Raw genomic sequence first — 13606 nt, 5'->3', positions numbered from 1 at the left:
GTACAAGATATTTTGGGGCATTCTTCGGTGAATAAATACAATGAACCTCAGGGAATTCCCCAGCTATATTAATACATTTAATGAAATGTGATTAAAGGCGTCAATTGGGCTGGTTTGACCCGGCCCGATCCGGCCCACTTTAATGACCCATCTCGATTTCACCTGGCCCAGTAAGCTCCCAGGCTGTAGGGTACCAGGTCTTGGGCTGGGCCAATTTTAAAATTGGGCCCAATTAACCCAGCCCGGACCAAAACTAGTCCGGGCCCACCGGTTAACCGGCTTGGATCATTTATTTTTTTAAAATAAAAAAGATGGATTTTTTACCACTGGGACCAACGCTATATGACCATTTTTGCGTCCACACGGCTACTTAGCCCTTTTTAATTTAAAAAAAAGTTTTTTTTCATTTAAAATATTTTTTTAAACTCAAAAAAATCCTATAAATACCTTACAATTTTAAATCATTTTCCACATAATTTTCATTCTCTCAAATCTCAATTCTCAAAATTCAAATATTCTATATATTTCCTAAAGTGCTTAATTTAATTTTTTAATTTTGAGATTACAACGTACGAGTGGAAGTTTCTAAAGTCGCAACTTTCGGATACTTTTAAAATTTGATATTGTCGTTCCATCTCTTACTTTTATTTTTTAATTAGTGTATTAATTATTGAATATTTAATTTCATTATATTTGTGTATTTTGAATTTTTTTAGTTTGATTTATATTATGGATAAATTAAGAAACCTCGCCACTAAAATTGTAAAAAAAAATTATCCCGGAAGTTGTAGTGGTAGCAAAATGCAAATTACTGGCGGTAGAGGTAGTTCAAGTAGTAGATATACCCGTGTGCCTTCGCCTCCAGTACTGCTTAGTCAACCTTTTGAGGAAGAAGTAGGTATAGGTGCTCATGATATGTATTATGTAGAAACTTAGGAAAATTATGGTATAGAAGAAGAAAATGATGTAGATGCGGTAGATTTAGATGAATATGATGAAAATATTGGTGAGACACCGGCAGTAGAAAATGCTAACACTAGATCTAAATTGGCTAATCTCTCTCCTCGTCCTCCTCATGCTCCAAGAGCTTGTATAACAACTAGTATTGCCTGACAATTTTTTACACGTATAGGAGATACTGAGGTGCAATGCAGTATTTGTCACAAGTATATAAGCATAAAAGTTGAGGCAAGCAAAAGGGTACGGGTACGTTAATGAGACATAAATGATAATCACGAAAGAGAGTTATTTATTGCATGAGGTGGTGAGGCTATTGGTGGGCCAACACAAACTAGAATGGACCCAGCAACCAGTCAGGTAATTAAGAATTATAATAAATATAAGGAACGGGAAGAAATAGCAAAAATGGTAGTTGTAGATTGTTTTCCTTTCAGCTTTCCTTCTTCAAATGCATTTATTCATTATATTCAAGCAATTTATAATCATATATTTAATGGTATTCCTAGAAGTTCTTATCAGGCTGATATTTTTAGACTTCATTCACAATATATTTTTTATTTATCTACATTGTTAAAAAATATTCAATGTAGAATGGGTCTAACTTCTGATCTTGGTCGTGTTGTTAATAAAAATGATTATATCACTATTATTTGTCACTGTATAGATAGTAATTATGTTATGCAAAAATTTATTCTTGCTTTTTTGTATGATGAAGATCGTAGACATAGTGGAGAATTTATTGCTGATTCAATTAGTGAAGTTGCAGAATTTTATGGTATTAAAAAAAAGTCTTATGTATTGCTTTGGATAATGATTCTAACAACAAAACTGCAATTACAAAGTTAGAAGCTAAGCTCTCTTCGCCGTTACCTGAAATATTTCATGTTAAATGTGCTTGTCATAATTTAATTGTAAGAGATGGTCTTAAATTTTTTGAGCTTTATATTGAAAAAATCCGGCTTGTTGTTGGCTTTATTCAAAGAAATAATTGAAGAAAAGGAATTAGAGAATTTAAAGTTAAATATCAAGAAAATGGACTTAGACCAATATTGATACTTGAAGAATGTGATACTAGATGGAATGTTACATATGATTATTTAAAAACTTGTCATGCTTATAAAGTTCCTATTACACTAAATTTTAACCAACATTGTGGTTCATTTGCTGATTTGTATGAATGTATGCTACATGATTCTGATTGGGCTATAATTGATGATCTTGTTAAGTTTTTGGAAAAAATTTATATAGCTACAGTTGAATTTTTCGATGCTTATTATCCTACTGTTTGTAATATTTTAGCATATATAGCCGATATTTCTAATTTTCTCAAAGAATATAAGAATAAAGAAGGTTACAAAGAAGTTGTTGGTGCTATGTTTGTAAAATTTAAAAAATATTTTTTCCCGATCATCCCTATTTACTTGGTTGGTGCTATACTAAATCTGTGTATGAAATATAATACTATGTACCACTTTAGTACTCTTATTTATTCTAACTTAAAGATAAATACAAACAATGATTCTAATGATGAAGAACAAGAACAACCAGATTTGTGGACAGCTATGAGTGATGCGAACATTTACATAGATAAATTATATAACCATTATGTTGATTTACTTGATTTATCTATACCGATAAATATCACTCTAACTGTCGCTCCTCATCCTCCCAAGGAGTCATCATCTTCTAAAAGGCCAGCACATTGTGGTTTTTCTAATTACATTTATGATTTAAATGTTTGGAACAGTTTTGAGGAGGGAACTTACCTAGCAGCTTCTCATAAAGAGCTTAAGTATTATCTTCGGACGTCGATAGAGGATCGTAGACGACGGATCAACGTGTTGGATTGGTGGAAGAATAATGAAACACAATATCCTATGCTTTCAAGATTAGCTAGAGATATATTGAATGTTCCAATGTCAACCGTTACATCGGAGAATGCTTTTAGTTAGGGAAAACAACAGTTTGGCGACAACCGACACTCTTGGAAAGCAATGATATGAATGTTCTAGTTTTCCTTAGACATTGGATTAGAACGGAACGGAGAAATCAAGGAATGGAGGTGGAGCTGAAAGACAAACAGAATCTTGAAGAAATTATTACTTCAAGGGAGAACTCAGCACAATCAAGTCCATTGCATGGTTTTACCCCCATTGACTTTGACTATCCTATGCAAGTTCGCGTCAATGGTAACATGAACGAGTTGGAAAAAATGATGAGAACTTTTTAGATTTTTCATTCATGTACATTATAAATTTTGAATCATTTTGCAATCAATAAAATATAACATTCATTCACTCCTTACTTTGTAATTTTTTCCATTTAAAGATTTAAATTGAATTTCTAGTTTAAATTAAATACTAAGTTTTAATATATTACTAATTTACTATCAGGTATTATTAATTTATTATATTAAGTAGCATAATATATTTTTAAAGTAGTACATACATGTTGAATGGTACGCATATATGTGTATATATTTTCTATAGGCTCTAAAGTAGTATATATTTAACGTATACATGTGTATATGTTTTATAAATTAGTATATGACTATATATATAGTGTGTGTATATATTGTAGTATATATATTGTAGTATATGTTTTATTTAATATAGTACAGATATTGAATGGTACGTATATATGTGTATATATTTTCTATAGACTCAAAAGTAGTATATATTTAACGTATACATGTGTATATATTTTATAAATTAGTATATATATCATTATATTGTAGTATATGTTTTATTTAAACTAGTACATATATATTGAATGGTATGTATATATTTGTATATATTTTCTATAGACTCTAAAGTAGTATATATTTAACGTATACATGTGTATATGTTGTATAAATTAGTATATATACTAGTTATATAGTGTGTGTATAGATTGTAGTATATATATTGTAGTATATGTTTTTTTTAATATAGTACATATATTGAATGGTACGTATATATGTGTATATATTTTCTATAGACTCTAAAGTAGTATATATTTAACGTATATGTGTATATGTTTTATAAATTAGTATATATATTATTATATTGTAGTATATATATTGTAGTATATGATTTATTTAAAGTAGTACATATATATTGAATGGTACGTATATATGTCTATATATTTTCTATAGACTCTAAAGTAGTCTATATTTAACGTATACATGTGTATATGTTTTATAAATTAGTATATAACTATATTTATAGTGTGTGTATATATTGTAGTAGATATATTGTAGTATATGTTTTATTTAAAGTAGTACATATATTGAATGGTACGTATATATGTGTATATATTTTCTATAGACTCTAAAGTAGTATATATTTAATGTATACATGTGTATATGTTTTATAAATTAGCATATATATTGTAGTATATATCTTGTAGTGTATGTTTTATTTAAAGTAGTATATATATTTAACTAACGTATAGTCGTATACACAATTACATGTGTAATTGTGTATATCTCTATATGTTTTTTAAATTCTAATTTAGTATATACTATATATATAGAGTATATATATTGTTTAACGTATTTAAAATGTATATAGGTGGGTATATATAGCCTATATTGGAGAAAAAACTTTTAATCTATTTTTTTGTTTTTGACCGATTTTGACCAAATTTTGGATCGGTTATGATTGGGTTTAGGCGGGTTGGATCGGGTTAGGTGTAGTGGGCCAATCTCGGGTTGTTTCTTGAAATTTTACTAATGGGCTCAGAACCGGACCGACCCATTTAACCTGGCCCAGACCGGACCAGCCCATAAGCCGTTTAAATGTGACGGGCCAGTTTCGAGTTGACCCGGCCTAGCCCGGCCCCATAACAGGCTTAAATGCGATAAAAATGGAGAAATCACTCAACACAAACAATTACACATTCGATGATTTGAATCCTACGAGTTTCCTACCACAAAACCTAAAGTTTTCATATCGATTTAACGGCCTAATCATGCTACTATTGTGTTCAATAACATTCATATTTAAATTGAATCAAACCAACATCAATGAATCTTAATCAATCCATGTTCATCTTTATATTAAAGTTTATTTCCACCCCAAACAACCGATTTTGATTCTTAAATGAGACATTATTTTATCACATAATTCATAACCAAAGAAATCAATAATGAATCAATATCAAGCAACTATTCACCGCTAACAAGGATCAATCAACATATAATATTCCATTCAATGCACCGACTCGCACAAATAATGAAATAAAAGTAGAGAAAGAGTAGAATTGAACCTCAAATGTGTTTTTCGTGTGCCAAATTTCACAATCGAAAGACGTAACTTCACCCCCGGACCTCGACTAGCCAAATTTCAAATAAAACCCAAACTCCACAATTTATTTTGGACCAATCAATTGACAAACTCAAAAAACCGGCTACGGATGATTCAAAAAGGCTCTTGGAAGAGAAATTGTTGGGTCTTATCACAAGTTTAGCGACTGGAATGAGTCTATTTAGAGTGGGTTTGGCCGGAGATGGTGTTTTCGGTCGATTTCCATCGTAACAGTAATGAATGATGATCGGCAGTGTTCCCCAATTGACGATTCCAGCGATAATTTTGCCAAAAAATAGGACCAAAACTTGTTTTATCACTTTTCTCTCTCTTTCTTCCTCATTTCTGATCAAACTCCCTCTGTTTTCTACCTCTAATCTCCCTCTTGTTCACTATTTTTCTCTCTTTTTTATTATTTTTCTCTTCTCATTCTAGTGTGTGTGCGCGCCTATATTAGTGTGTGTATCTCCTGTTCTTCAATTCCAGTGTGTGTATTTTGTGCCTCTATTCTAGTGAATGTATTAGTGTGTCTATGTATGATGGTGTGTGTATTGTGGTGGATCCATGTATTGTGTGTGTAATCTGTGTGTGAGGTTTTCTGTGTGACTAGTGTGTGTGTATGTGAATATCTATATGTTGTGTGAGTAATTTACCCCTTTTGCTATGTGTATGTGAGTGTGTATATAAATTGTGTTGTTGTGCTCTGTTATCAGAAAGAAAAAAATATGAGGGGAATGGGGAAGGGGGTAAGTGGGGGTATGGGGTGGGGTAGGTGTGAGTTTGTTAATATTGAGTGAGTGAGTGGTTTATTTGTTAGAGTAAGGTGTCAAAATTGTTAGAAATTTTGTTACTTTTGTGTGTGTTTTTTTTGTAAAAGAATTATAGAATGGGGTAGGGGTGTGTGATAAGGTAAGGTAAATGAGTAAAAATAATATCGGGGAGGGACAAAATTACGTGTCTACAGCATCACCTAGATCAGCACAAGGCTTACTTTTACGATTCTTCATAGTGCCAGAACCTACAAACAATAATTACACATAAGTAGATAATGTCAAGCTAATTATATCAAATAATTTACGAATATTAGTGTATATATTGTAATAATTACCCATTTCTCCTCCATCACATCTATTGGTCCGTGAGATACATCCTAAATAATATAATGTGCTAAATCTAGAATCTAAGAGAAATACAAAGAAAAAAAAGGATGATGCGTTAACATATTATAAATACTAGTCGTTCAAAATTTACTTTTTCAAATTATCAACCTGTGTGTCAGCGGGAAGCTCTGCGACTATCTGGGAAACTATGTCGGGGTCTGAACAGAAATGGATCACGAAGTGCAAACGAAATCCTGAGACTGCTTAACAATTTATTATAAGAAAAATAGATAATCAAAAATACAAAAAAATAATGAAGTAATTGTTAATAATAATCCCCACATCTCCAAAGTCTGTCGAGCCAAAACTCAAACGTAGAGTGCATGACAAGTCTCAAGAGGGAATGTCACAATATGATTGTGGGTTGGGTTCATCAACCCAAGCAGGTGCAACATATGTCGTGAAATTATGAAACTCAGGCATAAATGAAAAAACTGGCGTGAACGGTGATGGATGAAAAGGCGGCGAATGAACTGGATCATGATGTCCAACTGGGTCATCATCTATCGCTGCTTCAGGCTCTGGCTTAGGAGTTGGAAGTAATGGAACATCTCCTTCTCCCTCATATATGAAGACACTATATCTACATCCACGTCCTCGACCACGTCCTTCTCTACGCACAGCTACATCACCACGTCCACATCCACGTCCTCCCATCCCTTCTCCATGCATTCCGACTAGTTGTTGGTAGTGTTCAGCCAGAATTGTAGGCCCTTTAAAGGCTTAATTTGCCTGATCAAAAATCCTTCTAACATCAGCAGTAAGTTCGCTCCACGCTCGCTAGTCTCCGGTTTTAAAATCCATACTAAAGCCTTGTCATACAGCTTCTTAAGGCCTTTATGTATCGCCTCATGTGAAGGTGCAAGCGGGACGTACCTAGATATTGGATTTTAAACGAAGAAATAAGAAAGAGGGCAGACAAAGTAGCAGAAGAAATAGTTTTGAGTAACTATCTAGACTCATTAGCAACTGTACAAACATCACAATTAGAATTTTTCAAAGAATATTTAAGTGAAATAACATGGGATTTACATGGACTTAGAATCGACATAGAACACAATAATAGAAGGATAAGTTATTTAAAGAAATGGTGTGACCTAGTAGATATTCCTTTAGGATAAAATTAAGTAAAAATATATGAAAATGCATCCTTTTGCGAGACAAATACAAGGATAATATAATCGATTATATAAAGAAATAAGACTAAGAAAAAGAAATTTTAGAAAAAGAACAAACATTAATAAATCAAATAAAAATATTAGAAGTTATAGCATTATCAAAAGTCATTATAATCTCAGACCTTATAACATTAGTAAACTGTGTAGACCGTACAAATTTGTTTAAGTGTAAATTAGAAAGTGTTAGATACTGTATAGACTACAGAAATTATAGAATAAAAACCATTAGAAACCACTGTATTAGAAAAATACCTTTAGGATAAAAAATAGTAGTGTAAAAATTGATAATTTAAAGAAACTAGAATATTTAGATCTAACAATCCTAGCTGAAAAGAAATACAGACGTTTAAAAGAAAGTTCTCTTATTAAGTGTAATTTTAACAACGGAGAACATATATTACATGGAGATAATCCACAACTAAATACTATTACAGACTTTATAATAAACCTAGCAGAAAAAGTTTAAAAGGAAAATACAAAAATATTAAAAAGTCTAGAGATATTAGAAGACCTCCAAAACAAACAAAAGAATTTGTTAAGTAAAATAGAATTAAATTTAGATTTCCTAAAGAACCAACAAGAAGAATTAGACAAAAAATTCAAAGTTCTAATTAATAAAGACAAGGATAACCTAGAAAATCCTGAAATAAAGCTAGTATTACAAGAAGTACAAAAGAAAATTAACCAAATAAGACATATAATACTCTCATGAATGATATACTACAAGATAAACTTTAGTTAGCAATATTACAAAAGGCTGCACAAATTCAACCAAATCCCGAAGGATTATCAGATCATCAACCCCAAGGAAAAACAGACTCTTTAATCATAAAACAAAATAATATTATAATTTTATTACTATTAGAACTTACAACAACAACAACAACAAACCCAGTGTATTCCCACATAGTGAGGTTTGGGGAGGGTAAGATTTACGCAGTCCATACCTCTACCTCTAAAGAAGTAGAAAGACTGTTTTCGATAGACCCCCGGCTCCAGACACGGAATACTAAACAAATTCATAGTAAAGCATGGAACAAGATGGCATAACATAAATATGACACCCATAAGTAATAGTAAACAGAGAAAAGTAAACAGATTCGTAATAAAGCATGAAACAAGGTATCATAACAAAAATAATACCCCCACCAAGTAATTCCCTACACTAGCGACCCAAACTGACCCTAGCCTTCTGCCCTAATTCACGTCTTCCAGATCTTCCTATATAGGATTATGTCCTCAGTGAGCTGTAACTGCTTCATGTCTCGCCTAATCACCTCTCCCTAGTACTTCTTCAGCCTACCCCTACCCCGCCTAAAACCATCCAAAGCTAGCCTCTCATACCTATGAACCGAGGCATCCATGACCCTCCTCATCACCTGTTCGAACCATCTTAATCGGACTTTCCGCATCTTATTCTCCACTGGAATCACACCAACCTTCTCCCTGATAGTCTTATTCCAAACTCTATCCCCCCAAGTCAGCCCATACATCCAACGCAACATCCGCATTTTTGCCACCTTCATTTTTTGAATGTGGGAGTTCTTAATTGGCCAACACTCCGCTCCATACAACATGGTCGGACGGACTTCCACCCTATAGAATTTGCCTTTAAGCTTGGGCAGCACCTTCTTATCACACAACACCCCTAAAGTAAGCTTCCACTTCATCCATCCCACCCCAATACGGTGCGAGACATCCTCGTCAATCTCACCGTTACCTTGAATCACGGACCCGAGTACTTAAAACTATCCCTCTTACATACCACCTGTGATTCCAACTTCACTACCACCTCATTCTCCAGCCTCACGTCATTAAACTTGCATTCCAAATACTTTGTCTTGCTCCTACTCAACCTGAATCCTTTAGACTCAAGAGTTTGTCTCCACACCTCTAATTTATCATTCACACCCCCCGCGTCTCATCAATCAAAACTACATCATCTACAAAAAGCATACACCAAGGCACCTCTCCTTGAATACGCCGTGTCAATACATCCATCACCAAACCAAACAAAAAGGGACTAAGAGTAGATCCTTGATGCAATCCTGTCAAGACAGTGAAATGCTCTGAGTCTTCTCCTGCCGTCCTTACCTAAGTTTTAGCTCCATCATACATGTCCTTAACTGCTCTGATATATGCCACCGGGACTCCACTTACCTCCAAGCATCTCTAAAGCACCTCCCCTAGGGACTTTGTCGTATGCCTTCTCCAAGTCGATAAACACCATGTGCAGGTCCTTCTTCCTTTCCCTATACTATTCCACCAGCCTCCGTACCAGGTGAATTGCCTCCTTCGTCGAGCAGCCAGTCATAAATCCAAACTGGTTCTCCGAAATAGACATTATCCGTCTCAGCCTCACCTCAACCACTCTCTCCAAAATCTTCATAGAGTGACTCAATAACTTAATACCCCTATAGTTATTGCAACTCTGAATGTCACCCTTTTTTTTATAAAGAGGGATCATAGTACTCCACCTCCAAGCCTCGGGCATTTTTGTCGTCTTAAAAATTCCGTTAAATAATCCAGTCAACCACCTTAAACCAGCCTCGCCAAAAACCTTCCAAAAATCCACAGGTATCTCATTAGGCCCCGTCGCCCTACCTCTTCGCATCCTGCGCGTAGCCTCTCTAACCTCCTCTACCTTAAAACTTTTATACTAACTAAAATCCCGACACTCCTCTGAGTGCTCCATCTCCCCTAACACAATAGCTCTATCCCCTTCATCATTCAAGAGCCTATGAAAACACGACTTCCATCTATTTTTAATGTGGCCGTCCTCCACCAACACTGTACCGTCCTCCCCCTTAATAAACTTCACCTGATCAAGGTCACTACCCTTTCTTTCCCTAGCCTTAGCGAGTCTAAGCAACTTTTTTCCCCTCCTTTCTCCTGTAACCCTGCATACAAGCTCTCAAATGCTGCCGTCTTAGTCGTTATAACTGCTAACTTAGTCTCCTTCCTAGCTAACTTGTACTCTTTCTTGTTTACCCACTTCTCTTCTTCATCCTTACTCTTAACCAACTTAGCATACGCCCCTTTCTTGGTCTCCACTTTCTTCTTAACCTCTTCATTCCACCACCAATCCCCCCGATGATGCCCGGCTCGTCCCCTAGAAACACCCAACACCTCACTAGCATTTTCCCTGATGCACCTAGCCACCCTATCCCACATACTATCCACGTCCCCCCTGTACTCCCACACCCCCATTCCCCCCAACTTCTTCCCTATCTCGCACGCATGTACTTGCATCAAGCTGCCCCACTTAATTCTAGGTCTACACTCCTCACCCCTTCTCTTCCTATCCTTTTTTATACCCAAATCCATAACCAAGAGCCTATGTTGGGTTGAAAAATTCTCACTCGGGATGACTTTACAGTCCTTACACAACACCCTATCCCCTTTTCTAAGCAACAAAAAATCAATCTGGGTCTTGGCTGTCATGTTTCGGAAGGTGATCAGGTGATCGTCCTTCTTCGCGAAGCCCGAGTTCACCACCACCAGCCCAAAGGACCTGGCAAAATCCAGTAGAGTAGCCCCCTCTTCATTTCTTTCCCCAAAACCAAAACCACTATGCACATCACCAAAGCCTCCTGGTAATGCCCCGATGTGCCAATTGAAATCTCCTGCTACAACAATCTTCTCTGAGCTAGGCATACCTCTCACCACCTCATCCAAAGCCTCCCAAAACTGCATTTTCTTCTTCCCATCCAAGCCCACTTGTGACGCATAAGCACTATACACGTTCAGGGTAAACCCCTCAATGACCAACTTAATAGTCATCAACCTATCGCTGATCCTCTTTACCTCTACTACTTGACCTCTAAGCTCTTCATCTACTAAGATGCCAACTCCATTCCTACGCCTCTCACTCCCAGAGTACCAAAGCTTGTAACCATCCACATCCCTAGCCTTAGACCCTAACCACTTGGTCTCTTGAACACACGCAATATTAATCCTTCTCTTTCTAAGAATCTTCACAAGCACTATGGACTTACCCTAAAGAGTCCCTATATTCCAAGACCCAACACTCAGTCTACCAACTCTATCAACATGTCTTCCTCTACCGCCCCTAAGGCAAAACCTTGGCCTCCTTCCCACCTCTACCCTTTCCTCTTTCCCCGCCCCAATCCCCTCGGACATGAACCTATCCAACCATCAACGCCCACAACCACTACTATAAGAAAATATAAGAAAATATAAACAATGGTAGTAACAAAGCAGTGATAGGAAATACAAGGCTCACACAAATTAGAAGAAATAATCAAGAAACAAAACTAAACTCAAATGGGGAGAAAAAATAAAACCAAGGTAAGGACAAAACTAACAGTAAGAAAAATAAAGCACACTAATGGCCTGGCACCAAGGACAGCCAAACAAATAATAAGGAGCGGTGCAAGTCACGAATATACTACAGCAGACACACAAGTCAAGATACAGGAGATAGTACGATAAATAATATGAAGCAACATAAGAGGTTCAAAAATAGCAAGACAATAAAGACACCCTCAAAGCACACACTATATCCAAATTGTAAGAACAACAACTACTAGAAATCCAAATAATAGATAGGAAATCCCATGCCAATTATAGGCAACGAAAATATAAAAAAACCGCGCGATAAAGTAAAGTTCAAGGGTTTGAAGTCACCGAAATACGTTATCATATAATCTGCTCTTGCTTGTTGTGTTGGAACTCGACAAATTGGGTCGCCGAAATCACTTCACTGGAAAGTCGCTAGCTCAAATCTAGATAGTAGTTGCAATATCCGGTAGAGACCCCTACCTGGATTTTTCTGGCTCCGCCGCCTTCACCACCGACGTCCGTTGAACCAGTCAAACCATTGAACTAGTTCGCCAGATCTAATTACAGACTAGTAACTAGCAAGTTACTGCCTTCACAAATCTACTGACAGTAGAGAGGGGAAAGAGAGAGGGAGAAGGAAAGGGAGAGAGGGGGAAAGAGAGGGAGACCAAGAAAGAGAGGGAGAGAGAAGTGTGCCTACCTGTCGCCGGTGTTGTTTCACCACCGGCGTCTAGTTCACAGAGACTGACCAGTCACGTCAAAGAGAATGCAGGGGAAGGGAGAGAATAATAATAATAATAATAATAATCAAGAAGGGATGCAACACGAGGACTTCCCAGAGGGTCACCCATCCTAGTACTACTCTCGCCCAAGCACGCTTAACTTCGAAGTTCTGATGGGATCCAGTGCGTTAGAAATAAGCACTTAGCAAACACTTGTCCAAAAAGAATCAATAATAGATCTAGAAATTCACAATTAATAGAAGATGTAAATGAAAATTTAATAAATATAAACGAATATATGTCAGATAATGAAAGTATATACTCTATTAGAAAAATGGAAGCCTTTGAAGAAGAAATAAATAAATCTGATTCTTCAGATTCTGGAGAAGAGTAATTTATAAATGAAAGAGGATTAGAAAATACAAACTCAGACTATTATGATTTAGTAAATTTGATAGAAGAATGTGAACGTGAATTTGAGGAAGGAAAAGGATTAGATAGTAATCAGTGTTGTTTTTGTAAGTGGTTTCCAAGTAAAAGCAAAAGGGCAAAATGTAGAAAATGTTACAAGGAAGGATGTATAAAATGTATAGAGAAAGCACCAGAAATCTTAGAAACTCCAAAATCAACCTACAATTTAAATAAATTTTACAACAAGGAACCAATAACTAGAACAATAGAAGACAAACTATTAGAATTAGAAAAAAGACTAAGAAAATTAGAGATAAGAGTATACAATAAAGAGATAATTAGAGAAGAAGATTTAGTAGAGGTAGAATTATAAAATAAATTGGTTGAAAATAAAGTTAAAAAAATCAATTAATTTACCATTTGAAGGAATGGTATGTAATGAAGAAAAGAAAATTAGTACAGTCAAGGTTTTAGCAAGAATAAAAATTCAAGACTATGAGTTCGAGACTTTAGCTATAGTTGATTCTGGATGTACAAAGGGCATTTTAAATAGTAGAATTTTACCAGCAAAAATAATTAAA

At 35.3% G+C, this 13606-nt stretch overlaps 1 pseudogene; it reads right to left on the bottom strand.

Moving 5' to 3' along the window:
• Window positions 1-12706: 12706 nt before the first annotated feature.
• Window positions 12707-12825, bottom strand: LOC124888278 (annotated as a pseudogene).
• Between the last annotated feature and the right edge of the window lie 781 nt (window positions 12826-13606).

Source organism: Capsicum annuum, chromosome 10, assembly GCF_002878395.1.
Source record: "Capsicum annuum cultivar UCD-10X-F1 chromosome 10, UCD10Xv1.1, whole genome shotgun sequence".
NCBI lineage: Eukaryota > Viridiplantae > Streptophyta > Magnoliopsida > Solanales > Solanaceae > Capsicum > Capsicum annuum.
The sequence above is the reverse complement of the archived record's forward strand: the minus strand, read 5'-3'. Positions and strand labels throughout refer to the sequence as shown.